General features: G+C 45.1%; 1 protein-coding gene across 5 annotated transcripts in view; it reads right to left on the bottom strand.

Moving 5' to 3' along the window:
- Positions 1–27065, bottom strand: part of RCOR2 (REST corepressor 2) — a 125860-nt gene that overhangs the window by 48145 nt on the left and 50650 nt on the right. For 2 of the 5 annotated variants that reach the window (XM_069740072.1, XM_069740074.1), the window contains one exon: positions 11040–11129. The exons of the other annotated variants lie outside the window; for them this stretch is intronic. The gene's annotated coding sequence lies outside the window, so the exon portion shown is untranslated. The remainder of the gene's footprint in view (positions 1–11039; positions 11130–27065) is intronic. 5 annotated transcript variants of the gene reach the window in all.

Here is a 27065-nt window from a genome sequence, read left to right as displayed (position 1 = left end):
TACCACTGGTGGGCTGGATAGGAAGTTAGGCAGAAGCTGACTGGGCTTCACCCAGGCAGCACCTGTCAGGCAGACAGGGGAAAGGAGGGACATCTAAGATCTGCAGACAGAGTGGTCCCTGACAGGGGTGGGATCCTGTCAGAGGCCTAGATAGAAGGCCACAGAGCTGCGCCTGCCCGACGTGCGGTGGCGACTTGTGGGGGCTGGGGTGTGATAGGGTCCCTGTAAAAAGCCTCAGGCCATCAGTCATACGGGTTGTTCCTATCCATCTGGGGGACAGAGAAAGAGTTAACATCTATAACACCAACAACAGTTGTGAGGACCTTACCAAGAAGCTCAGCAAGGAGGGACTACAACACTCAGGCGTTAGAGGAAGGCTACTGATTTCTACCTGGATAAGGGGACTCTGGAATTGCCTTCAGACCGCTGGACTCTGCCAGCCCTGTGATCTGGTGCTCTGGACTGTGGACGCTGAAGCATTCAGTAAAAAGGTAAAGAGGCGGCAACCTTTTGTCCTCGTTCTTCACTGCGCCTCAGACCATCCACCATCTACACTCTGGGAAGCCCTGGGGACACACTTCACCTGTGGGAAGGTATACCATCCAGCTGCCATAACATCACCCCAGCGGACCCCTAAGCAGCGCCGGTCACCCTGACCGAATACCACAGGTGGCATCACGAACATTTCCCCTTTAAAGACTTTTCCCTTCTTTTATCAACGGACGCCCCTAGGGCCACGGACCGGGTCAGCCACCGTGACATCCCCCTGTGAACTGCAGGACCCGGTACCGAGTACCCCACTGCCCTACTGGGGGCGCTCCACATATGCAGTCTCTTTTACATTGGAGTGCATGATGCTCATTCTTTTATGGGGGTTTCGGATCGCTTTTTCAATAGTATTCCAGGCTAAATTTGCCTGGAAAAGATGTGTGCACGTACCCTCAGTGGGCATTGCTCTTTATACAGTAAAAGCTGTGGTGGTGACACTAATCTTATCAATATTACCACTATGCTGGGTGCAATTCTTTTCCTCAAGAGAAATATGGCATAAATCAAAAAGGCATGATAAAATGTAGCTGTATAATGCTGAACACTTTTTTTGGTGCATTAGACCAAAAAGTGAATTTTGCGTTTGTCAATTTATCAGCACTTCAATTTGTGTGCGATTGAATAAGGTTATTTGAGGCTCAATAAATATGGAAAGGACAATGAACTCTGTTTGCTGCACAGTTACAGTTAGCTGCTACATGGTGACGTGTAGTGTGACATCGCATCTAAAGACCGTGAGGTCACATGCGTTTCATGATGTAAGTTACACACAACTTTGCCTTTATAGACTTTAAAAGGGAGTCGGTCACCCCCAAAATACAATTTAAACTGAGCACATACTTGTATGGAGGACTTGGCACCAATACAAATCATACCATATACTGTATGAATCTGAACCCCGTTTGTGCAATAAAATACTGTTTATGCCGTTATGCTGATCAGGGGGGCTCAGTGTACCCTTGGTAGAGCAATTTCAGTGCACCCAGTCCACCCCCACCAGTTTGGATACCCCCACCTCCCTCTCTAGTAATGGACAGTGTTGGCTTGCCTAGAGCCTGCACTGTCTGGGTAAGTGAGTGCAGCACCAGCTTTCTCCTGTCAAAGTTCCTACATTGGAGTGTGTGCTCACAGCTCTCCTCTCACTGCTGCGGATGCACACTACAGAGATATTCAAATTCAGGAGGCTACATGGTGCACTAGAGTTGCTGAGCCATGCCAAGGGTGCACTGTCACCATAATTCGCATATGGAAATAAAGAACATTTTTATGCACAGCAGAAAGACGCATTTATACAGTAAATGCATGATTTGTAGAATACTAAGTTCCCCATATATGTATGGGCTCAGTTTAAATTGAGTTTTGGGGCAACAGACTCCCTTTAATCCAAGTGACATGCGACTTGCATAAGACCCGTCTGCAGTTTGGCTGTTTTTCTTGTCTAAGGTATGCTGTTGTGTGACTCAAATCACCAGGTTGCTACAGACAAATGATGGCAGTTTGCAGTCTGTTGCCAAGGCAGATTATAATAGACTAGCTATTGAACCCGTTCTACGCCCGGGTGGCGAGCATTTATATTGGTATATGGTCTCCATCCTGTCATGTGCTGCTCCATCCTGCGTCCCCATCCTGTCATGTGCTGCTCCATCCTGCATCCCCATCCTGTCATGTGCTGCTCCATCCTGCGCCCCCGTTCTGTCATGTGCTGCTCCCATCCTGCGCCCCCGTTCTGTCATTTGCTGCTCCCATCCTGCACCCCCGTTCTGTCATGTGCTGCTCCCATCCTGCGCCCCCGTTCTGTCATTTGCTGCTCCCATCCTGCGCCCCCGTTCTGTCATGTGCTGCTCCCATCCTGCGCCCCCGTTCTGTCATGTGCTGCTCCCATCCTGCGCCCCCGTTCTGTCATGTGCTGCTCCCATCCTGCGGCACCGTTCTTTAATTTGCTGCTCCCATCCATATGCCCCATACGCTGCTCCATAAGATGCTCCATAGTATATGCCCCGTATCAGGTGGCGTAAGTAACAAATAGCTGTGGCATGAAGTGCCACAGCCTCATGCCACAGCAATTTGTTACTTGCGCCACCTGATTCCTTTCCGCCGCCATTTTCTTGGTGTTCCTGCTGGCGGAATCGGCGCCTGCGCAGTCCGCGCTTTCCGGCGCCATTTTCTTGAAGACACACTGCAGTGTGTCTTAAAGAAAATGGCGCCGGAAAGCGCGGACTGCGCAGGTGGCGATTCCGGCAGCAGGACCAAGAAAATGGCGGCGGAAAGGAATCAGGTGGCGTAAATAACAAATTGCTGTGGCATGAAGCGCCACAGCTTCATGCCACAGCAATTTGTTACTTACGCCATTCCTTTCTGCCCATTTTCTTCGTCCTCCTGCTGCCGGAATCTGCGCTTGTGCAGTCCGTGCTTTCCGGCGCCATTTTCTTGAAGACACACCTGCAGTGTGTCTTCAAGAAAATGGCGCCGGAAAGCGCGGACTGCGCAGGTGCCGATTCCGGCAGCAGGAATCGGCGCCTGCGCAGTCCGCGCTTTCCGGCGCCATTTTCTTGAAGACACACTCCGGCTCCTCTGCCTGTCACTGGTAAGTCAGAGGGCGGCGCCGGCATGCATTAAGCGCGTCATCGCGCCCTCTGAACTGTCACAGCAGAGGACCCAGGAGATGGAGCCGCACGCAGCGCTGGAACGGGGAAAGGTGAATATACTTACCCTCCTGGCGGTCCCTGACTCTCCGGTGGAGATCGCGGTATGTGTTCAGTGCTTACGCATACCGCGATCTCCTGGGAGCGTCACTCTGTGGGGGCCAGACTGCGCCGGCGCTTGCGCCCGCGCAGTCTATAAAGGCTTCGGACAGAGTGACGCTCCCAGCGTTATATTATAGATGACACCACGGTCAATAGGTGATGACAACTCGGATCCTCCTCTCGTCTCCTCTTCCACGTCACAGAGCATGCTCACAAGTTTCCTCATAATGAATCATTTTCCAACTGCTTACCGTAATGCAGAACTATATAGCAACTCAGAAAAGAAGGCTGCCTTCCACAGGACTTCCGTGCCATAGTTGAAAATCATGCAACTTCTAGAAGGTGCCAGAATAGAGAGATTTGGCTCCATCCACTGTGCTACTGGACAAGAACCTCTGCAGGAATCTCCTCTCCAAGCAACAAGTTGGGGAATTGGCCCAAGTCTAATAGAAAACATGTTGAGGGGGGGAGAGAATCACCAGCCACATGTCTTGGTTGACAAAAACCAACTCTCTAATGAATGACCCATGGTAAATCTTTCTGTGGAGCCCCTCTTATGTATACTTGAACTGTCCTCCCAGCTCTCCTCCTTCTTCCTCTTTGACCGGTTACAATCTGGCTTCTGACCGCATCATTACACCAAAAGTGCCCCAACTAAACTCACCAATGACCTACTAACCGACAAAGCCAAGTGACACAACTCTGTCCTCCTCCTGGACCTGTCCTCGGCCTTTGACACAGTGGATCATTCTTACTAAAGATTATTTCATCTCTTGGCATCACAGACTTAGCCCTCTCTTGGATCTCTTCATATCTAGCAGACCGGACATTCATCGTCTCTCAGGGTACCGTCACACACTGCCATTTCGATCGCTACGACGGTACGATTCGTTACGTTCCAGCGATATCGTTTCGATATCGCTGTGTCTGACACACAGCAGCGATCAGGGATCCTGCTGAGAATCGTACGTCGTAGCAGATCGTTTGGAACTTTCTTTCATCGCTGGATCTCCCGCTGCCATCGCTAGATCGATGTGTGTGACACCGATCTAGCGATGTGTTCGCTTGTAACCAGGGTAAACATCGGGTTACTAAGCGCAGGGCCGCGCTTAGTAACCCGATGTTTACCCTGGTTACAAGCGTAAAACTAAAAAAAAAAAAAACAGCACATACTTACATTCTGGTGTCCGTCAGGTCCCTTGCCGTCTGCTTCCCGCACTGTGACTGCCGGCCGTAAAGTGAAAGCAGAGCACAGCGGTGACGTGTGCTTTCACTTTCACTTTACGGCCGGCAGTCACTGAGTGCGGGAAGCAGAGACGGCAAGGGACCTGACGGACACCAGAATGTAAGTATGTGCTGTTTGTTTTTTTTTACGCTGGTAACCAGGGTAAACATCGGGTTACTAAGCGCGGTCCTGCGCTTAGTAACCCGATGTTTACCCTGGTTACCCGGGGACCTCGGCATCGTTGGTCGCTGGAGAGCTGTCTGTGTGACAGCTCCCCAGCGACCACACTACGATTTACCTACGATCACGGCCAGGTCGTATCGCTGGTCGTGATCGTAAGTAAATCGTATAGTGTGACGGTACCCTCACTCACAAACCACCTCCTCATCTCATCCCCAATCTGTAATTCTAGAACCCCTGCACTTCTCCATTTACACCTTAGACAGTTCATAGAGTCCCACGGGTTTCAGTAGCATCTCTATGCTGAAGACACACAGATCTACCTCTCTGGACCCGATATCACCCCCTTAATAACCAGAATCCCACATTGTCTGCCATTTCATCCTTCTCTGTTCGATATCTAAAACTTAGCATGGACAAAATTCATCATCTTTCCCCCATCTCACTCAATCTCCCCCCAACAGAACTATCAAAGTCAAGAGCTGCTCACTCGCCCTAGTCCCAAAAGCTCACTGCTCGGTGTAACCCTGGACTCTGCTCTCTCCTTCGAACCATATATCCAAGCCCTTTCAACCTCCTGCAGACTCCAACTCAAAAATATTTCCCAGATCTGTACATTCATTAACAAAGAATCTGCAAAAACATGAGTGCAATGCCCTCATCATCTTCCGCCTTCTACTGCAACCTCCTACTCTGCGGCCTCCCTTCTAACAATGTTGCACCCTTTCTATCTATCCTAAACTCTGCTGCTCGACTAATCCACCAGTCCCCCCACTAAACCCCAGCCTCTCCTCTCTGCCAATCTCTTGACTGGCTCCCCATTGCCCAGAGACTCCAGTTCAAAACCCTGACCATGGCATACAAAGCCATCCACAACCTGTCTCCTCCATACAGCTGAGACCTAGTCTCCCAGTGTTTCTCACAAAATTAGAATTTCATTAAAAAGTTAATTTAAGTTCTTCAATACAAAAAATGAAACACATTATATAGTCATTACAAACAGAGTGATCTATTTCAAGTGTTTATTTCTGTCAATGTTGATGATTATGGCTTACAGCCAATGAAAACCCAAAAGTCATTATCTCAGTAAATTAGAATACTTTAGAACACCAGCTTGAAAAAGGATTTTAAAGTCTGAAATGTTGACCTACTAAAAGAATGTTCAGTAAATGCACTCCATACTTGGTCGGGGATCCTTTTGCATCAATTACTGCATCAATGTGGTGTGGCATGGAGGTGATCAGCCTGTGGCAATGCTGAGGTGTTATGGAAGCCCAGGTTGCTTTGATAGCAGCCTTCAGCTCGTCTGCATTGTTGGGTCTGGTGTCTGACAATACTCCATAGAGTCTCTATAGGGTTAAGGTCAGGTGAGTTTGCTGGCCAATCAAGCACAGTGATTCTATTGTTTGTAAACCAGGTATTGGTACTTTTGGCAGTGTGGACAGGTGCCAAGTCCTGCTGGAGAATAAAGTTTCTATCTCCAAAAAGCTTGTCGGCAGAGGGAAGCATTAAGTGCTCTAAAACTTCGTGTTAGACGGCTGTGCTGACTTTGGTCTTGATAAAACACAGTGTACCTACACCAGCAGATGACATGGCTCCCCAAACCATCACTGATTGTGGAAACTTCACACTAGACCTCAGCAGCTTGGATTGTGACCTCTTCGCTCTTCTTCCAGTCTCTGGGACCTTGATTTCTAAATGAAATGCAAAATTTACTTTCATCTGAAAGCAATGCCTTGGACGACTGAGCAACAGTCCAGTTCTTTTTCTCCTTGGCCCAGGTAAGACGCTTCTGGCGTTGTCTATTGGTCATGAGTGGCTTGACAGAAGGAATGTGACACATGTAGACCAAGTCCTGGATACATCTGTGTGTGGTGGCTCTTGAAGCAATGACGCCAGCAGCAGTCCACTCCTTGCGAATCTACACCAAATTTTTGAATGGCCTTTTCTTAATTTTTTTTTCAAGACTGCAGTTATCCCGGTTGCTTGTGCACCTTTTTGTACCACACTATTTCCTTCTACTCAACTTTCCATTAACCCCTTAATCCCATATGACGTACTATCCCGTCAAGGTGACCTGGGACTTAATTCCCAGTGACAGGATAATACGTCATATGTGATCGGCTGCACTCACGGGGGGAGCGCGGCCGGGTGTCAGCTGACTATCACAGCTGGCATCCGGCACTATGTGCCAGGAGCGGTTGGGGCGAGGGTTAGGGCTTCAGTTAGGGTTGGGGATAAAGTTAGGGTTAGGGTTATGGCTGGGGCTAAAGTTAGGGTAAGGGCTGGGGCTAAAGTTACGGTAAGGGCTGGGGCTAAAGTTACGGTAAGGGCTGGGGCTAAAGTTACGGTAAGGGCTGGGGCTAAAGTTAAGGATAGGGCTACAGTTAGGGTTGGGGCTAAAATTAAAGTTAGAGTTAGGGCTGGGGCTAAAGTTAGGGTTAGGATTACATTTACGGTTTGGATTACATTTACGGTTGGGATTAGGGGTGTGTCAGGGTTAGGGTTATGATTGGGATTAGGGTTAGGGGTGTGTTTGGAATAGGGTTTCAGTTAGAATTGGGGGTTTCCACTGTTTAGGCACATCAGGGCTCTCCAAACGCAACATGGCGTCCGATCTCAATTCCAGCCGATTCTGCGTTAAAAAGGAAAACAGGGCGCCATCCCTTACGAGCTCTCCCGTGCGCCAAAACAGGGGTTTACCCCAACATATGGGGTATCAGCGTACTCAGGACAAACTGAACAACTATTGGGGTCCAATTTCTCTAGTTACCCTTGGGAAAAATAATTTTGGGGGGCTAAAAAAAAACATTTTTGTGGAAAAAAAATTATTTTTGTATTTTCACGGCTCTGCGTTATAAACTGTAGTGAAACACTTGGGGGTTCAAAGTTCTCAGAACACATCTAGATAAGTTCCTTGGGGGTCTAAGTTTTCAAAATGTGTCACTTGTGGGGAGTTTCTACTGTTTAGGTACATCAGGGGCTCTGGAAATGCAACGTGACGCCTGCAGACAATCCATCTAAGTCTGCATTCCAAATTCCCTTCCGAGCTCCGCCATGCGCCCAAACAGTGGTTCCCCCCCACATATGGGGTATCAGCGTACTCAGGACAAATTGGACAAATTTGTGGTCCAATTTCTCCTGTTACCCTTGGGAAAATACAAAACTGGGGGCTAAAAAATAATTTTTGTGGGAAAAAGATTTTTTATTTTCACGGCTCTGCGTTATAAACTGTAGTGAAACACTTGGGGGTTCAAAGGTGTCAAAACACATCTAGAAAAGTTCATTAGGGGGTCTACTTTCCAAAATGTTGTCACTTGTGGGGGGTTTCAATGTTTAGGCACATCAGTGGCTCTCCAAACGCAACATGGCGTCCCATCTCAATTCCAGTCAATTTTGCACTGAAAAGTCAAATGGCGCTCCTTCCCTTCTGAGCTCTGCCATGTGCCCAAAAAGTGGTTTACCCCCACATATGGGGTATCGACGTACTCAGAACAAATGGCACAACAACTTTTGGGGTCCAATTTCATCTCTTACCCATGGGAAAATAAAAAATTGGGGGCGAAAAGATCATATTTGTGAAAAAAATATGATTTTTTATTTTGACGGCTCTGCATTATAAACTTCTGTGAAGCACTTGGTAGGTCAAAGTGCTCACCACACATCTAGAAAAGTTCCTTAGGGTGTCTACTTTCCAAAATGGTGTCACTTGTGGTGGGTTTCAATATTTAGGCACATCAGGGGCTCTCCAAACGCAACATGGCGTCCCATCTCAATTCCAGTCAACTTTGCATTGAAAAGTCAAATGGCGCTCCTTCCCTTCTGAGCTCTGCCGTGCACCCAAACAGTGGTTTACCCCCACATATGGGATATCAGTGTACTCAGACCAAATTGTACAACAAATTTTGGGGTCCATTTTCTCCTTTTACCCTTGGTAAAATAGAACAAATTTGAGCTGAATTAAATTTTTGTGAAAAAAAGTTAAATGTTCATTTTTTTTTAAAGGGAACCTGTCACCCCGTTTTTTCAATATGAGATAAAAATACCGTTAAATAGGGCCTGAGCTGTGCTTTACAATAGTGTATTTTTTTGTCCCCTGATTCCCCACCTATGCTGCCGAAATACCTTACTAAAGTCGCCGTTTTCGCCTGTCAATCACGCTGGTCAAATGGTCAAATGGGCGTGGTTCTAGAATATGCATGTCCATGTAGTATATTGGCCAGCCACGTAGTATATTGGCCAGCCACGTAGTACCGTATATACTCGAGTATAAGCCGACCCGAGTATAAGTCGACGCCCCCTAATTTTGCCACAAAAAACTGGGAAAACTTAATGACTCGAGTATAAGCCTAGGGTGGGAAATGCAGCAGCTACCGGTAAATGTCGAAAGTAAAAATAGATACCAATAAAAGTAAAATTAATTGAGACATCAGTAGGTTAAGTGTTTGTGAATATCCATATTGAATCAGGAGCCCCATATAATGCTCCATAAAGTTTATGATGGCCCCCGTAAGATGCTCCATATTAAAATATGCCCCATATAATCCTGCATAAAGGTTAATAATGGCCCCATAAGATGCTCCATAGACACATTTGCCCAATATAATGCTGCACAAATGTTGATTATGGCCCCATAAGATGCTCCATAAAGATATTTGCCCCATATAGTGCTGCACAAACGTTATGGCCCCATAAGATACTCCATACAGACATTTGCCCCATGTAATGCTGCACAAACGTGAATTATGGCCCCATAAGATGCACCATACAGACACTTGCCCCATATAGTGCTGCCCAAACGTTATGGCCCCATAAGATGCTCCATACAGACAGTTGCCCCATTTGCTGTTGCGGCGATAAAAAAATAAATAAATTAAAAAAAAATCACATACTCACCTCTCGTTGCTCAGGCCCCCGGCACTTTCAATATTCACCTTTCCTCATTTCCTCATTCCGGTGCCGCTCCATCTTCAGCGTCTTCTGCACTGACGTTCAGGCAGAGGGCGCGCACTAACGATGTCACCGCGCCCTCTGACCTGAGCGTCACTGCAGAAGACGCATCCGGAACGGGGAGCAGGTGAATATCGCGCAGCGCAACGCTCCCCTCCCCGTTATACTCACCTGCTCCTGGCACGGTACCTGCAGGTCCCTGCTTCCCCGGCGCCACAGCTTCTTCCTGTACTGAGCGGTCACCGTTACCGCTCATTACAGTAATGAATATGCGGCTCCACCCCTATTACTCATTACAGTAATGAGTGGTACCATGTGACCGCTCAGTACAGGAAGAAGCTGGGGCGCCGGGGAGCCAGGGACCTGCATGTACCACGCCAGGAGCAGGTGAGTATAATTAGACAGCCCCTGCTCCCCCTCCCCTGCCGACCCCTGGGTATGACTAGAGTGTAAGCCGAGAGGGGGACTTTCAGCCCTAAAAAATGGGCTGAAAATATCGGCTTATATTCGAGTATATACGGTAATTGAGATCTATCAGTCTGGAAAAGGTTATAAAGCCATTTCTAAAGCTTTGGGACTCCAGCATACCACAGGGAGACATCCGCAAAATGGCAAAAACATGGAGCAGAGGTGGATCAGCATTACCCCAAGAGCGCAGCGACGATTCATTCAAGAGGTCACAAAACAACAACAACATCTAAAGAACTATAGGCCTCACTTCCCTCAGTTAACGTCAGTGCTCATGACTCCACCATAAGAAAGAGACTGGATAAAAATGGCCTGCATGGCAGAGTTCCAAGACTAAAACCACTGCTGAGCAATAAGAACATAAAGGCTCACCTCAGTTTTGCCAGAAAACATATTGATCCAAAACTTTTTTGGAGAATACTCTATGGGCTGATTCGACACAAAAGTTTCTCCTTTTGGAAGGTGTATGTCCCATTACAACGGTTTGTTTGTGTAAAAAACAAAAAAACAAAATCCCATGTGAAATCCACAGGGACAAAGAAGCATAAACACTGAAATAATTAAAAAAAATATATAACTTTAATTGTAATATTAAAAAACAATATTCAGCAAGGGAAATTTCCGTATTTACATATAGCCTGGAGCGACCACCAATACAAGTAAAGAATATACCTAGCAGCAATTTAAATTCCGCAACATGTACATATATATAAATCTTGAAATCATACCAAACAGCAACCTGCTAAAGCAATTCCACCCAGTGTATATAGCATAGTGCACAGATTTAGGGGGAACTGCAATAAATAGCCAGCTGTGGCCCAATGACTGCATTTAATAAAATCAGTTAACGGTTGCCCTATAGATAACTAGTATACTAGCTGCCAATAATATATATGGAAAAAAGGTTTTTCCTAAATACTTACATAACAACTGTCCTGGTTAGAGACGCTCCTTGGCTGCCCCGACAGCGCCGTTTCGCCTGACTGGCTTCTTCAGTGGGGGGCCCATTACACCTGGTGTAGAAGTAACAGCATTTCAGGAAATGAACATCATACAAACAGTAAAATATGTTGGTGGTAGTGTGATGGTCTGGGGCCATTTTGCTTTTTCAGGACCTGCAGGACTTGCTGTTGTAAATGGAAATACTGAAATAGAATGTCCGTCCATCTGTTCGTAACCTCAAGCTGAAGCACACTTTGGTTAAGCAGCAGGACAATGATCCAAAACACACCAGCAAGTCCACCTCTGAATGACTTAAGAAAACAAAATTAAGACTTTGGAGTGACCTAGTCACAGTCCTGACCGTGATCCAATTGAGATGTTGTGAAATTACCTTAAAAAGACAGTTCATGCTCGGAAACCCTCCAATGTGGCTGAATTACAACAATTCTGCATATATGAGTGGGCCAAAATTCCTCCAGAGCGTTGTAAGAGACTCATTGCCAGTTATCGCAAATGCTTGATTACAGTTGTTGCTGCTAAGGGCGGCTCAACCAGTTATTAGGTTTAGGGGCTATCACTTTTTCACACATGGATCTATAGGTTTGGATTTCTTTTTCCCTGAATAATAAAGACCTTCATTGAAAAACTGCATTTTGTGTTTACTTGTGTTATTTTTGGCTAATATTTAAATTTGTTTGGTGATCTGAAAAATGGAAGTGTGACAAACATGCAAAAGAAAAGGAAATCAGAAGGGGCCAAACACTTTCACACAACTGTACCACAGCTGGGGGGGATGGTTTGGAGGGGGGGGGGGATATACAGGTATTACAACATGTGATGGCAAATTATCCTTTGAAGTAAAGCAGGGTTTAAAATCAGGCAGGGAAATGGTTTATTCTCACAGAAAGAATCAGCTGCAGGGCCGGACTGGGATTAAAATTTAGCTCTGGCATTTGAAGTTACACAGGCCCACTTGTCGCATGGTGACTGTATAATATCTTTGTACGCTTGTAGGTTACAAGAAGTGAGGGGAGTGTAACACGACTATATAACAATTACAGCTGTATCCAGCATTACAGCTCAGTCCCCATAGAATGTAATACCGCACAGCCCCCATAGAATGTAATGCAGCCTGCCCCCATAGAATGTAATACAGCACAGGCCCTATAGAATGTAATGCAGCACAGCCCCATAGAATGTAATACAGCACAGGCCCCATAGAATGTAATACAGCACAGGCCCCATAAAATGTAATACAGCACAGGCCCCATAAAATGTAATACAGCACAGGCCCCATAAAATGTAATACAGCACAGGCCCCATAAAATGTAATACAGCACAGGCCCCATAAAATGTAATACAGCACAGGCCCCATAAAATGTAATACAGCACAGGCCCCATAAAATGTAATACAGCACAGGCCCCATAAAATGTAATACAGCACAGGCCCCATAAAATGTAATACAGCACAGCCCCCATAAAATGTAATACAGCACAGCCCCCATAGAATGTAATACAGCACAGCCCCCATAGAATGTATTGCAGCCAGCCCCCATAGAATGTATTGCAGCCAGCCCCAATAGAATGTAATGCAGCACAGTTCCCATAGAATGTAATGCAGCACAGCCCCATAGAATGTAATACAGCACAGGCACCATAAAATGTAATACAGCACAGGCCCCATAGAATGTAATGCAGCACAGCCCCATAAAATGTAATACAGCACAGGCACCATAAAATGTAATACAGCACAGGCCCCATAGAATGTAATGCAGCACAGCCCCATAGAATGTAATTCAGCACATCCCCATAGAATGTAATTCAGCCAGTCCCCATAGAATGTAATACAGCACAGCCCCCATAGAATGTAATACAGCACAGCCCCCATAGAATGTATTGCAGCCAGCCCCCATAGAATGTAATGCAGCACAGCCCCCATAGAATGTAATGCAGCCCCCCCCCCCCCCTCCCTCCAGTTATCACTCATTGATGTATATATAAGAAGAAAAAAAAACACTCTACTCACCTTTCCCCTTGCTGCTCCAGGCTCCGGTCTCCACAGCTGCAGTCTGCCCACCCGACACACAGCAGGTGCGCAATGATATGACGTCATCGCGCACCCGCAGTGTCAAGAGGCAGAGCAGGGAATGATGGGAGAGGGAGCGACAGCAGACGCGCTCTCCTCCATCATTGCATTCAACTGTACCGGCGTCATAGACCATCGGCATGTAAACAGAAACCAAGAGGGCTGCAGGAAGATTAAATAAAGAAGTATACAAAAGAGCAGTCTAAAGGCCCCCATACACATTAACCCCTTCATGACCCAGCCTATTTTGACCTTAAAGACCTTGCCGTTTTTTGCAATTCTGACCAGTGTCCCTTCATGAGGTAATAACTCAGGAACGCTTCAATGGATCTTAGCGGTTCTGAGATTGTTTTTTCGTGACATATTGGGCTTCATGTTAGTGGTAAATTTAGGTCAATAAATTCTGTGTTTATTTGTGATAAAAACGGAAATTTGGCGAAAATTTGGAAAATTTCGCAATTTTCACATTTTGAATTTTTATTCTGTTAAACCAGAGAGTTATGTGACACAAAATAGTTAATAAATAACATTTCCCACACGTCTACTTTACATCAGCACAATTTTGGAAACAAAATTTTTTTTTGCTAGGAAGTTATAAGGGTTAAAATTTGACCAGCGATTTCTCATTTTTACAACGAAATTTACAAAACCATTTTTTTTAGGGACCACCTCACATTTGAAGTCAGTTTGAGGGGTCTATATGGCTGAAAATACCCAAAAGTGACACCATTCTAAAAACTGCACCCCTCAAGGTGCACAAAACCACATTCAGGAAGTTTATTAACCCTTCAGGTGCTTCACAGCAGCAAAAGCAACATGGAAGGAAAAAATGAACATTTAACTTTTTAGTCACAAAAATGATTTTTCAGCAACAATTTTTTTATTTTCCCAATGGTAAAAGGAGAAACTGAACCACGTAAGTTGTTGTCCAATTTGTCCTGAGTACGCTGATACCTCATATGTGGGGGTAAACCACTGTTTGGGCGCACGGCAGGGCTTGGAAGGGAAGGAGCGCCATTTGACTTTTTGAATGAAAAATTGGCTGCACTCTTTAGCGGACACCATGTCACATTTGGAGAGCCCCCGTGTGCCTAAAAATTGGAGCTCCCCCACAAGTGACCCCATTTTGGAAACTAGACGCCCCAAGGAACTTATCTAGATGCATAGTGAGCCCTTTAAACCCCCAGGTGCTTCACAAATTGATCCGTAAAAATGAAAAAGTACTTTTTTTTCACAAAAAAAGTTTTTTAGCCTCAATTTTTTCATTTTCACATGGACAACAGGATAAAATGGATCCTAAAATTTGTTTGGCAATTTCTCCTGAGTACACCGATACTTCACATGTGGGGGTAAACCACTGTTTGGGCACATGGTAAGGCTCGGAAGGGAAGGAGCGCCATTTGACTTTTTGAATGAAAAATTATCTCCATCGTTAGCGGACACCATGTCGCGTTTGGAGAGACCCTGTGTGCTGAAACATTGGAGCTCCCCCACAAGTGACCCCATTTTGGAAACTGGACCCCCCAAGGAACTTATCTAGATGCCTAGTGAGCACTTTAAACCCTCAGGCGCTTCACAAATTGATCCGTAAAAATGAAAAAGTACTTTTTTTTCACAAAAAATTTATCTTCGCCTCAATTTTTTCATTTTCACATGGGCAACAGGATAAAATGGATCCTAAAATTTGTTGAGCAATTTCTCCCGAGTACGCCGATACCTCATATGTGGGGGTAAACCACTGTTTGGGCACACGGCAGGGCTCAGAAGGGAAGGCGCGCCTTTTAACTTTTTGAATGGAAAATTAGCTCCAATTGTTAGCGGACACCATGTCGCATTTGGAGAGCCCCTGTGTGCCTATGCAATGGAGCTCCCCCACAAGTGACCCCATTTTGGAAACTAGACCCCCCAAGGAACTTATCTAGATGCATACTGAGCACTTTAAACCCCCAGGTGCTTCACAGAAGTTTATAATGCAGAGCCATGAAAATAAAAAATAATTTTTCTTTTCTCAAAAATGATTTTTTAGCCTGGAATTTCCTATTTTGCCAATGGTAATAGGAGAAATTGGACCACAAATGTTGTTGTCCAGTTTGTCCTGAGTATGCAGATACCCCATATGTGGGGGTAAACCACTGTTTGGGCGCACGGCAGGGCTCAGAAGGGAAGGCACGCCATTTGGCTTTTTAAATGGAAAATTATCTCCAATCATTAGCGGACACCATGTCGCGTTTGGAGAGCCCCTGTGTGCCTAAACATTGGAGATCCCCCACAAATTACCCCATTTTGGAAACTAGACCCCCAAAGGAACTAATCTAGATGTGTAGTGAGCACTTTGAACCCTCAAGTGCTTCACAGAAGTTTATAACGCAGAGCCATGAAAATAAAAAAAAAAAATTATTTTCTCAAAAATGAATTTTAGCCCGCAATTTTTTATTTTCCCAAGGGTAACAGGAGAAATTTGACCCCAAAAGTTGTTGTCCAGTTTCTCCTGAGTACGCTGATACCCCATATGTGGGGGTAAACCACTGTTTAGGCACATGCTGGGGCTCGGAAGTGAAGTAGTGACGTTTTGAAATGCAGACTTTGATGGAATGCTCTGTGGGCGTCACATTGCGTTTGCAGAGCCCCTGATGTGGCTAAACAGTAGAAACCCCCCACAAGTGTCCCCATTTTGGAAACTAGACCCCGAAAGGAACTTATCTAGATGTGAGGTGAGCACTTTGAACCCCCAAGTGCTTCACAGAAGTTCATAACACAGAGCAGTGAAAATAATAAATACGTTTTCTTTCCTCAAAATAATTTTTTAGCCCAGAATTTTTTATTTTCCCAAGGGTTACAGGAGAAATTGGACCACAAAAGTTGTTGTCCAGTTTCTCCTGAGTACGCTGATACCCCATGTGTGGGGGTAAACCACTGTTTGGGCACACGTGGGGGCTCAGAAGGGAAGTAGTGACTTTTGAAATGCAGACTTTGATGGAATGGTCTGCGGGCGTCACGTTGCGTTTGCAGAGCCCCTGGTGTGCCTAAACAGTAGAAACCCCCCACAAGTGACCCCATTTTGGAAACTAGACCCCCAAAGGAACTTATCTAGATGTGTGGTGAGCACTTTCAACCCCCAAGTGCTTTACAGAAGTTTATAACGCAGAGCCGTGAAAATAATAAATACGTTTTCTTTCCTCAAAAATAATTTTTTAGCCCAGAATTTTTTATTTTCCCAAGGGTTACAGGAGAAATTGGACCCCAGTAATTGTTGCGCAGTTTGTCCTGAGTATGCTGGTACCCCATATGTGGGGGTAAACCACTGTTTGGGCACACGTCGGGGTTCGGAAGTGAGGGAGCACCATTTGAATTTTTGAATACAAGATTGGCTGGAATCAATGGTGGCGCCATGTTGCGTTTGGAGACCCCCTGAAGTGCCTAAACAGTGGAAACCCCTCAATTCTACCTCCAACACTAACCCCAACACACCCCTAACCCTAATCCCAACTGTAGCCATAACCCTAATCACAACCCTAACCCCAACACACCCCTAACCACAACCCTAACCCCAACACACCCCTAACCCTAACCACAACCCTAATTCCAACCCAACCCTAAGGCTATGTGCCAACGTTGCGGATTCGTATGAGATTTTTCAGCACCATTTTTGAAAAATCCGCGGGTAAAAGGCACTACGTTTTACCTGCGGATTTTCCGCGGATTTCCAGTGTTTTTTGTGCGGATTTCACCTGCGGATTCCTATTGAGGAACAGGTGTAAAACGCTGCGGAATCCGCACAAAGAATTGGCATGCTGCGGAAAATACAACGCAGCGTTCCCGTGCGGTATTTTCCGCACCATGGGCACAGCGGATTTGGTTTTCCATATGTTTACATGGTACTGTAAACCTGATGGAACACTGCTGCGGATCCTCAGCCAAATCCGCACCGTGTGCACATAGCCTAATTCTAAAGGTATGTGCACACGCTGCAGAAAATGCTGCGGATCCGCAGCAGTTTCCCATGAGTTTACAGTTCAATGTGAACCTATGGGAACCAAAAATCGCTGTACACATGCTGCGGAAAAACTGCACGGAAACGCAGCGGTTTACATTCCGCAGCATGTCACTTGTTTCTGCGGATTCCGCAGCGGTTTTACAACTGCTCCAATAGAAAATCGCAGTTGTAAAACCGCAGTGAAATGCGCAGAAAAACCGCGGTAAATCCACGATAAATCGGCAGCGGTTTAGCACTGTGGATTTTTCAAATCCGCTGCGGAAAAATCCGCATAGGACCAGAATATGTGTGCACATACCGAAACCCTAACCCTAACCCTACCCCTAACCCTACCCCTAACCCTACCCCTAACCCTAACCCTAGTTCTTACCCCAACCTTAGTGAAAAAAAAAAAAATTCTTTATTTTTTTTATTGTCCCTATCTATGGGGGTGACAAAGGGGGGGGGGGGGGTCATTTACTATTTTTTTTATTTTGATCACTGAGATATAACCTATCTCAGTGATCAAAATTCACTCTGGATTGAATCTGCCGGCCGGCAGATTCGGCGGGCGCACTGCACATGCGCCCGCCATTTTGGAAGATGGCGGCGCCCAGGAAAGAAGACGGACGGACCTCGGGCGGCCAGGTAAGTATAAGGGGGGGAGATCAGGGCACGGGGGGGGGGGCGTCGGAGCACGGGGGGTGGATCGGAGCATTGGGGGGGTGGATCGGAACACGGGAGGGAGGATTGGAGCACGGGGGAGGATTGGAGCACGGGGTGAGGGATCGCTGTGCGGTGGGGTGGATCGGAGCACGGGGGGGGTTTGATTGGAGCGCGGGGGGTGTGATTGGTGCACGGGGGAAGCGGACAGGAGGACGGGGGAGCGGAGCACAGGACGGAGGGGAGCGGACCACAGATCGGGGGGCTGGGGGGGCGATCGGAGGGGTGGGGTGGGTGCACATAAGTGTTTCCAGCCATGGCCGATGATATTGCAGCATCGGCCATGGCTGGATTGTAATATTTCACCAGTTTTTTAGGTGAAATATTACAAATCGCTCTGATTGGCAGTTTCACTTTCAACAGCCAATCAGAGCGATCGTAGCCACGAGGGGGTGAAGCCACCCCCCCTGGGCTAAACTACCACTCCCCCTGTCCCTGCAGATCGGGTGAAATGGGAGTTAACCCTTTCACCCGGCCTGCAGGGACGCGATCTTTCCATGACGCATATGCTGCGTCATGGGTCGGAATGGCACCGACTTTCATGACGCAGCGTATGCGTCAAAGGTCGGGAAGGGGTTAAACTCAAGTCATCTGAACACGTCGATAATGGCGGGATTTGTCACTTTAATGCGTATTGGGGGCTCACGACTCTCCATTGACAGATTAAGTTGCGGGACAGAAGCATTCGGTACATCGAACTTCTGACGACCAATATGGGAGAAAAGCCACACCCCAGAACGCCCCCATGTGTATGGGGAGCTTAAAGGAGCTTTCAATCTTTTTTTTTTTCATAGAAAAGTGTACTCCAAACAATTCACGTAACGTTAAATAGCAAAGCCAGACAGTTCTCACTCTCCATGACTCCAGCTCCCTACCACTACTCAGGGTCTCTGTATATTGGCTGCAGTGGAGCCATAAAAAAAAAAAAAATAAAAAAATAAAAAAATCAACAGCTCAGATCATCTCTGCAGCCAGTTATCAGCTCTGCCATGTTGGCATGCTACGGCCAAAGCAAAGACACCATAGCAGCATTGGAGAGCCAGGAGCTGGACCGGAAGTACCAACTGACTGGATTTGTTATTTTACATTACAGGAATCTTTTGGGGTCCACTCTACAAAAAGTGGAAAAACTTTTTACGATTATTGAGGCATATATTACCGTAAGTTTAGAGAATGGATATGATAGAAACAATTAACCATGGATAGTACAGAGAAACACTGGGGAAAGTGATGAAGTGGAAAGACTAAAAGGAGATAATAAAATGCTTAGGTGATAACACACTAGAAATAAATGAGAATTTGGAACCATGGTGGGGAAGTGATTTAAACCTAAACTTATGGCACGAGTTAGATAAATCAATAATAATAACGCCTAAAAAAAAAAAAAGAAAGAAAAAACGAACTACAGTCACTGCGTGGCAAGATAAAAGATTTACATTAAGTACTTGGGATAATTGATATAAGTGGTGCACCCCTGCACAACAAATGGAGATGGGGTGCAAAATCTGGTCAGTAAATGGAATGCTATAAACACAAAAGAAAAAAGACTCGACCAATGATGGTATGCACACCCATAAAATATGTGAAAATATCAAAAAATATTTAATTACACCTCAAAAAACATAAAGAATACACATATATACAACAGTAACGTATAGCATGCATCACAAAATGATATTAAACCTACAACATAATGCACAACTCAAAGAATCATGATAAACAGAATTTTATTAATCATAAAAATTGTCACATAACATATATAAAAGGGAAAACAAAAACCAGGTGGAAAAAAGTACGGAACGGCATGAACACTGAACAATGGTATACCATGAGCCCACATACCTAATGGAGACAGGAGACAGGCTTAAGGGGTGAGGCGAGAGCCCCACGCGTATCGCTGCGAACGCAGCTTCGTAAGTGTTCAGTGTTCATGCCGTTCCTTTGGAATATTTTTTCCTCTCTTTACTCCCCCCCATTTTTTCTTACATCTTGGCACCCATTGGGTTATTATTTGATTGCAGGGGAGTACCAGTGTATGCCTATTTGAGGCTCTCTGGCACATGCTTGTACCCCGCATTTCAACCTACTGAACAGCCGCACAGCCAGCTCTTCCCTCTCCTAGTGTATCCTCACCCACCCCCTGCAGACTGTGAGCCCTCGCGGGCAGGGTCCTCCCTCCTTATGTACTCGTGTGCCTTGTTATCTGCTCATGTTTAATGTATTTGTCTATATTTGCCCCGTATTCACATGTAAAGCGCCATGGAATAAATGGCGCTATAAAAATGTATAATAATAAATAATTTATATACCTATCCTGGTATTCTATCATCTTGGCTAAACAGCATGCTGATATAACACTTTATATTGTTATATACCAAACACTGAATTGCAGTAATTTTATTGCTAAATTATCTGTCAGTGCATGACTACGGGTTACGTATGCATTTGTTCGCCCTTTATATATTCATGTATGTCATATTGGACCGTTACATGTTTAGACAGGATACATCTTGTATATACAGTGGGGCAAAAAAGTATTTAGTCAGTCAGCAATAGTGCAAGTTCCACCACTTAAAAAGATGAGAGGCGTCTGTAATTTACATCATAGGTAGACCTCAACTATGGGAGACAAACTGAGAAAAAAAAATCCAGAAAATCACATTGTCTGTTTTTTTAACATTTTATTTGCATATTATGGTGGAAAATAAGTATTTGGTCAGAAACAAACAATCAAGATTTCTGGCTCTCACAGACCTGTAACTTCTTCTTTAAGAGTCTCCTCTTTCCTCCACTCATTACCTGTAGTAATGGCACCTGTTTAAACTTGTTATCAGTATAAAAAGACACCTGTGCACACCCTCAAACAGTCTGACTCCAAACTCCACTATGGTGAAGACCAAAGAGCTGTCAAAGGACACCAGAAACAAAATTGTAGCCCTGCACCAGGCTGGGAAGACTGAATCTGCAATAGCCAACCAGCTTGGAGTGAAGAAATCAACAGTGGGAGCAATAATTAGAAAATGGAAGACATAAAAGACCACTGATAATCTCCCTCGATCTGGGGCTCCACGCAAAATCCCACCCCGTGGGGTCAGAATGATCTCAAGAACGGTGAGCAAAAATCCCAGAACCACGCGGGGGGACCTAGTGAATGAACTGCAGAGAGCTGGGACCAATGTAACAAGGCCTACCATAAGTAACACACTACGCCACCATGGACTCAGATCCTGCAGTGCCAGACGTGTCCCACTGCTTAAGCCAGTACATGTCCGGGCCCGTCTGAAGTTTGCTAGAGAGCATTTGGATGATCCAGAGGAGTTTTGGGAGAATGTCCTATGGTCTGATGAAACCAAACTGGAACTGTTTGGTAGAAACACAACTTGTCGTGTTTGGAGGAAAAAGAATACTGAGTTGCATCCATCAAACACCATACCTACTGTAAAGCATGGTGGTGGAAACATCATGCTTTGGGGCTGTTTCTCTGCAAAGGGGCCAGGACGACTGATCCGGGTACATGAAAGAATGAATGGGGCCATGTATCGTGAGATTTTGAGTGCAAACCTCCTTCCATCAGCAAGGGCATTGAAGATGAAACGTGGCTGGGTCTTTCAACATGACAATGATCCAAAGCACACCGCCAGGGCAACGAAGGAGTGGCTTCGTAAGAAGCATTTCAAGGTCCTGGAGTGGCCTAGCCAGTCTCCAGATCTCAACCCTATAGAAAACCTTTGGAGGGAGTTGAAAGTCCGTGTTGCCAAGCGAAAAGCCAAAAACATCACTGCTCTAGAGGAGATCTGCATGGAGAAATGGGCCAACATACCAACAACAGTGTGTGGCAACCTTGTGAAGGCTTACAGAAAACGTTTGACCTCTGTCATTGCCAACAAAGGATATATTACAAAGTATTGAGATGAAATTTTGTTTCTGACCAAATACTTATTTTCCACCATAATATGCAAATAAATTGTTAAAAAAACAGACAATGTGATTTTCTGGATTTTTTTTTCTCAGTTTGTCTCCCATAGTTGAGGTCTACCTATGATGTAAATTACAGACGCCTCTCATCTTTTTAAGTGGTAGAACTTGCACTATTGCTGACTGACTAAATACTTTTTTGCCCCACTGTATATAGCACTTTATCCATGCAGTGTTATTTCATGGTTTTGTTTGTCATGTTTTTTGAGGTGTAATTAAACATTTTTTGATATTTTCACATATTTTATGGGTGTGCATACCATCATTGGTCGAGTCTTTTTTTCTTTTGTGTTTATTACATTAAGTACTGTCATGCAGAGTTAAGAGAAGGAAACAATACGGGTCATTCCCATTACTATAGGATATTGTTCTCTCGTCTTGTGTTTCTCCATAGCTCCCAAACTGCTCATAACACGTCTCATTTTCCCGGCTTTACTTATTCTCCTTTTCCCCTTTCTATTGGGGATTCCTCAGATTTCAGTCTCAGGTCCACTCTTCTCGTCTCTCTCCACAGCCTCAATTGGAAATATCATCTCCACACTAATTACTTCCAATTAAATACTTCTTCCCATGACATCACCCCACCATATGACAAAACACCAGTGATTGTCTGTCTATTGTCTCAACCATCATGTCCTCTCTCTATCTTAATTGAATCTTACAAAAAGTGAACTTTTGCCCTTTATTTTCTTTTCTAAACCTGGCATTTCCAGTTCAGTGTGTGGAAGCACAAAAAAAAAAATATACAAACACACACACACCTTCCCTTACCAGGGCACTGCAAGCTGGGTAGTGGTCCAAAATGTAATGTTGACATAAGATGGAATGCAAGAGAACACATTTTATTTAGGTGTAAATGCAACTTGTTTCCATAACAAGAACTGTGATTTTCATCCGGATGATCCCATTACCGCAGGTAGTCCTCGCAATGCAATCACCTTCACTAACATCTGCGACAGAACGGCTGGTTGTGCAGAGCTCCTGGACACCAGCGCAGTCCAGTAATAGGTGCCACCGATGCAACAAGACCGTTCATGACATTTCTCCCCTCCTAAATATTCCAACATCATTTGTAAGCGATATTATTGGGAAGTGGAAGGAGCCAAAGCAACTCCGCCATGAAGTGGAGGCCACGTAACATTACAGAAGAGTGGGATCACCAAGTGCAGAAAAGTCACCATCTCTCAAGAGATCCAACCCCTCAGGCATCAGCATAAAAACTGTGCGCCAGGAACGTCATGGTATATCAACTGAATACAAGCCTTAAATCACCAAGCGCAATGCCAAGCATCAGACGGAATGCTATAAACCAGCCACTGGGATCTGGAGCAGTGGGAAAGTGTTCTGTGGAGTGAAGGATCACACTTCTCTATCCAACAGGATAAAGTAACTTGCCTGACTACAAAATCTGGTGGAGGAGGGATAATGCTATGGACTTTTTTTTTCAGGGCTAGCCTACACCACTTAGTTCCAGTGAAGAGAAATCTTAAAGGGACACTGTCACCTGAATTTGGAGGGAACAATCTTCAGCCATGGAGGCGGGGTTTTGGGGTTTTTGATTCACCCTTTCCTTACCCGCTGGCTGCATGCTGGCTGCAATATTGAAGTTCATTCTCTGTCCTCCGTAGTACATGCCTGCACAAGGTGCAATCTTGTCTTGTGCAGGCGTGTACTATGGAGGACAGAGAATGAACTTCAATCCAATATTGCAGCCAGCATGCAGCCAGCGGGTAAGGAAAGGGTGAATCAAACACCCAAAAACCCCGCCTCCATGGCTGAAGATTGTTCCCTCCAAATTCAGGTGACAGTGTCCCTTTAATACATCAGCGCAAGACATTTTGAACAATCGTATTCTTCCAACTTTTGTGGGAACTGTTTGGTTATTTTCTGTTCCCCATGCACAAGTTTCATAGAGGCCATGGGGGGCGGGGAGGAGAACTTGCTGGCTCTGACCTCAACCCTATTCAACACCTTTGGAATAAACTAGAAACAATTGTGAGCCTGGCCCGCTCCCTAACATCAGAGTGTGACCTCACAAATTATCTTTTGGGTGACTGAGCAAAATATTTTGTACTTTTGCCCGTATATTGTATGTCTCCCATTATTTGGTCAGTGTAAAAGTGATGTTATGACACTGATGATTAAAGATCTATCTCCCACTCACCATCATTCCCCAGAGACACTGGAGGGGGAAGGGAGAAGAGGTGTGCAGTGGGAGGAGGTATAAAAAGATGCAGCCAGCAGACTAAAAATCTCCTCTGCAGAAGCAAAGCTATAGGCAGGGGAGGAAATCACAGAAACCTAGATAGGTGATGGGAGAAAAGAGGAGAATGTAAATAGATTGCAAGAATTCGTCAATATTCACATACCGGTACTTTTGGTGCAGATGCGTAATATGGTTGCCATAATCACTATATATAGATATATATATCTGCAATTTTTGCACATAGGCAAAGTATTTGATAATGGCTTTATATACATTTGTGAGAATAAATGGTATTACAGAGAAAGAGAAAAAAAAATACTGCACCTTACAGAGCCACCTTAATGCAGTAATCAATAGTGCCTATGAAAACATAATATAGAACTGCAAGAAATGTGTGCTGTTGACAGGGCCCTTCTTAGGCAAAGTGGGGCCCTAGGAAAAAGTTTAACCCCTTAATGACCGCCAATACGCCTTTTAACTGACCTGAGATATAAGAGAATAGCCTCCCCATACAGGTGACAATCCAGCATCTGTCAGTTTTACACTATAGCTGACAACTTGCTGTACCAGCCACGATCAGTATTTGCACCATCTAAATCTGTTTAACCCCTTAGATGCTGCTGTCAATAGTGACTACATCATTCTAAATGGTTAACAGAGCGTGGGGGCTTCTTCTTTGTCCCAATTGGTACCCTCATATCATGATTTTGTTGTCCTGATGTTTGCCATGGCAATTCATGGCCAAATAGCGGCCTTAGAGTCTGACGGCTATAGTAATCTGTTTAGAAGTTAGAGACATTTAGGTGGTAAAAATACACATTTTCATTTCTGTCATACCACTTTGCATTAATTCCTGTAACGCACCTGAAGGGTTAATAAACTACCTGACCGCAGTTTTTGATATGTCAGGGGGTGCTGTTTTTAAAATGGTATCACGTTTGTGGGTTTCCCAATATATGGGACCCCTAAAGTCACTTCAAACATGGATAAGTCCCTAAAAAAATAAATTTTGTAAATTTCTTTGAAAAAATGAAAAATTGCTGCTACATTTTTAAACCTCCTAAACTGCTAACAAAATAAAATAATATTTTACAAATGGTCCTGATGTAAAGCAGACATGTGGGAAATGTTATTTATTAATGGTTTGCTGTGGTATGACCATCTGGATTAAAGGGATAATCATTCAAATTTAGAAAATTGCTAATTTTTTAACATTTTTCTCAAATTTTTGATATTTTTTATAAATAAACACAAAAAATGTTGAACAAAATGTACCAATATCATAAAGTATAATGTGTCACGAAAAAACAATCTCAAAATCACTGGGATTTGTTGAAGCGTTGCAGAGTTATTACCACATAAAGTGACACTGGTCAGATTTCAAAAATTTGGCTCGGTCACTAAGGGGTTAAAATGGGGCCCCAAATGCTCACATATTGCACATCACACAGAAGCATTTCTGTTGTATTTACATGCGCTGATCTCAGGCCGCTAAACGAGTGTGATCAACAATATTGAAATCGTTCAACGCTTGTTTCCCGGCCTTTTTACGCCAACTGAGAAAGAATGATGGGAACAGAACAATCACTAAAGGTACCGTCACACTAAGCGACGCTGCAGCGATACCGACAACGATCCAGAGCGCTGCAGCGTCGCTGTTTGGTCGCTGGAGAGCTGTCACACAGACAGCTCTCCAGCGACCAACGAGGCCGGTAACCAGGGTAAACATCGGGTTACTAAGCGCAGGGCCGCGCTTAGTAACCCGATGTTTACCCTGGTTACCAGCGTAAAAGTAAAAAACAAACAAACACTACATACTTACCTTCCGCTGTCTGTCCCTCGGCGCTCTGCTTCCTGCACTGGCTGTGAGCACAGCGGCCAGAAAGCACAGCGGTGACGTCACCGCTCTGCTTTCCGGCCGCTGTGCTTATACAGGGCAGAGAAGCAGAGCGCCGAGGGACAGACAGCGGAAGGTAAGTATGTAGTGTTTGTTTTTTACGCTGGTAACCAGGGTAAACATCGGGTTACTAAGCGTGGCCCTGCGCTTAGTAACCCGATGTTTACCCTGGTTACCAGCTAAGACATCGCTGAATCAGCGTCACACACGCCAATTCAGCGATGTCAGCGGGACGTCCAGCGACGAAATAAAGTGCTGGACTTTCTGCAGCGACCAACGACATCACAGCAGAATTCTGATCGCTGCTGTGTGTCAAACTGAACGATATCGCTAGCCAGGACGCTGCAACGTCACGGATCGCTAGCGATATCGTTTAGTGTGACGGTACCTTAACAGATCAATCTGTCCCCATACAGTATCATGTTATCAGCAGAACATCTACAGGTGGTTACACCAGCGATGTGCTGCTGAGAACAAGGATTTTTGTTCCCAATAAACAATCACTCGATGAATGTGCAGCATTTTGCTTGCTTAGTATAATACACCCCATAGTCCTCCACACAGTATAAAGTGCACCACAGTCCTCCATATTGTAAAACTAGCTGTTTCCAGCCAGCTAACGCTTGGCACGATCATTGCTATCTAATTAACGCTGCTGGTGATTAAACTAAAGTAAATAATGACAACATTCAATAGCACTTACACAGGTGTTAACTTAAAATGAAGTTAATAACAATAATAATCATTAAAAATCTGAATAATACATTTTATTCACAGTGTAAAATCAAAAACAAACTGGATTCAGTAAGATGTGCGTATTTTATTCATTCCAGCATCTATACAAATTTCATATCGAAACATAAATTAAGTTAAAATTTCTCTGTAAACACAATCACATGTGTGGGGACGGAGCCTCGTGTGGTAATGTGTGGGGACGGAGCCTCGTGTGCTAATGTGTGGGGACGGAGCCTCGTGTGCTAATGTGTGGGGACGGAGCCTCGTGTGCTAATGTGTGGGGACGGAGCCTCGTGTGCTAATGTGTGGGGACGGAGCCTCGTGTGCTAATGTGTGGGGACGGAGCCTCGTGTGCTAATGTGTGGGGACGGAGCCTCGTGTGCTAATGTGTGGGGACGGAGCCTCGTGTGCT

This window comes from Ranitomeya imitator, chromosome 9 (genome assembly GCF_032444005.1).
Source record: "Ranitomeya imitator isolate aRanImi1 chromosome 9, aRanImi1.pri, whole genome shotgun sequence".
In the NCBI taxonomy this organism is placed as follows: domain Eukaryota; kingdom Metazoa; phylum Chordata; class Amphibia; order Anura; family Dendrobatidae; genus Ranitomeya; species Ranitomeya imitator.
Note: the sequence above shows the minus strand (reverse complement) of the source record. Positions and strands in the feature narration are given on the sequence as shown.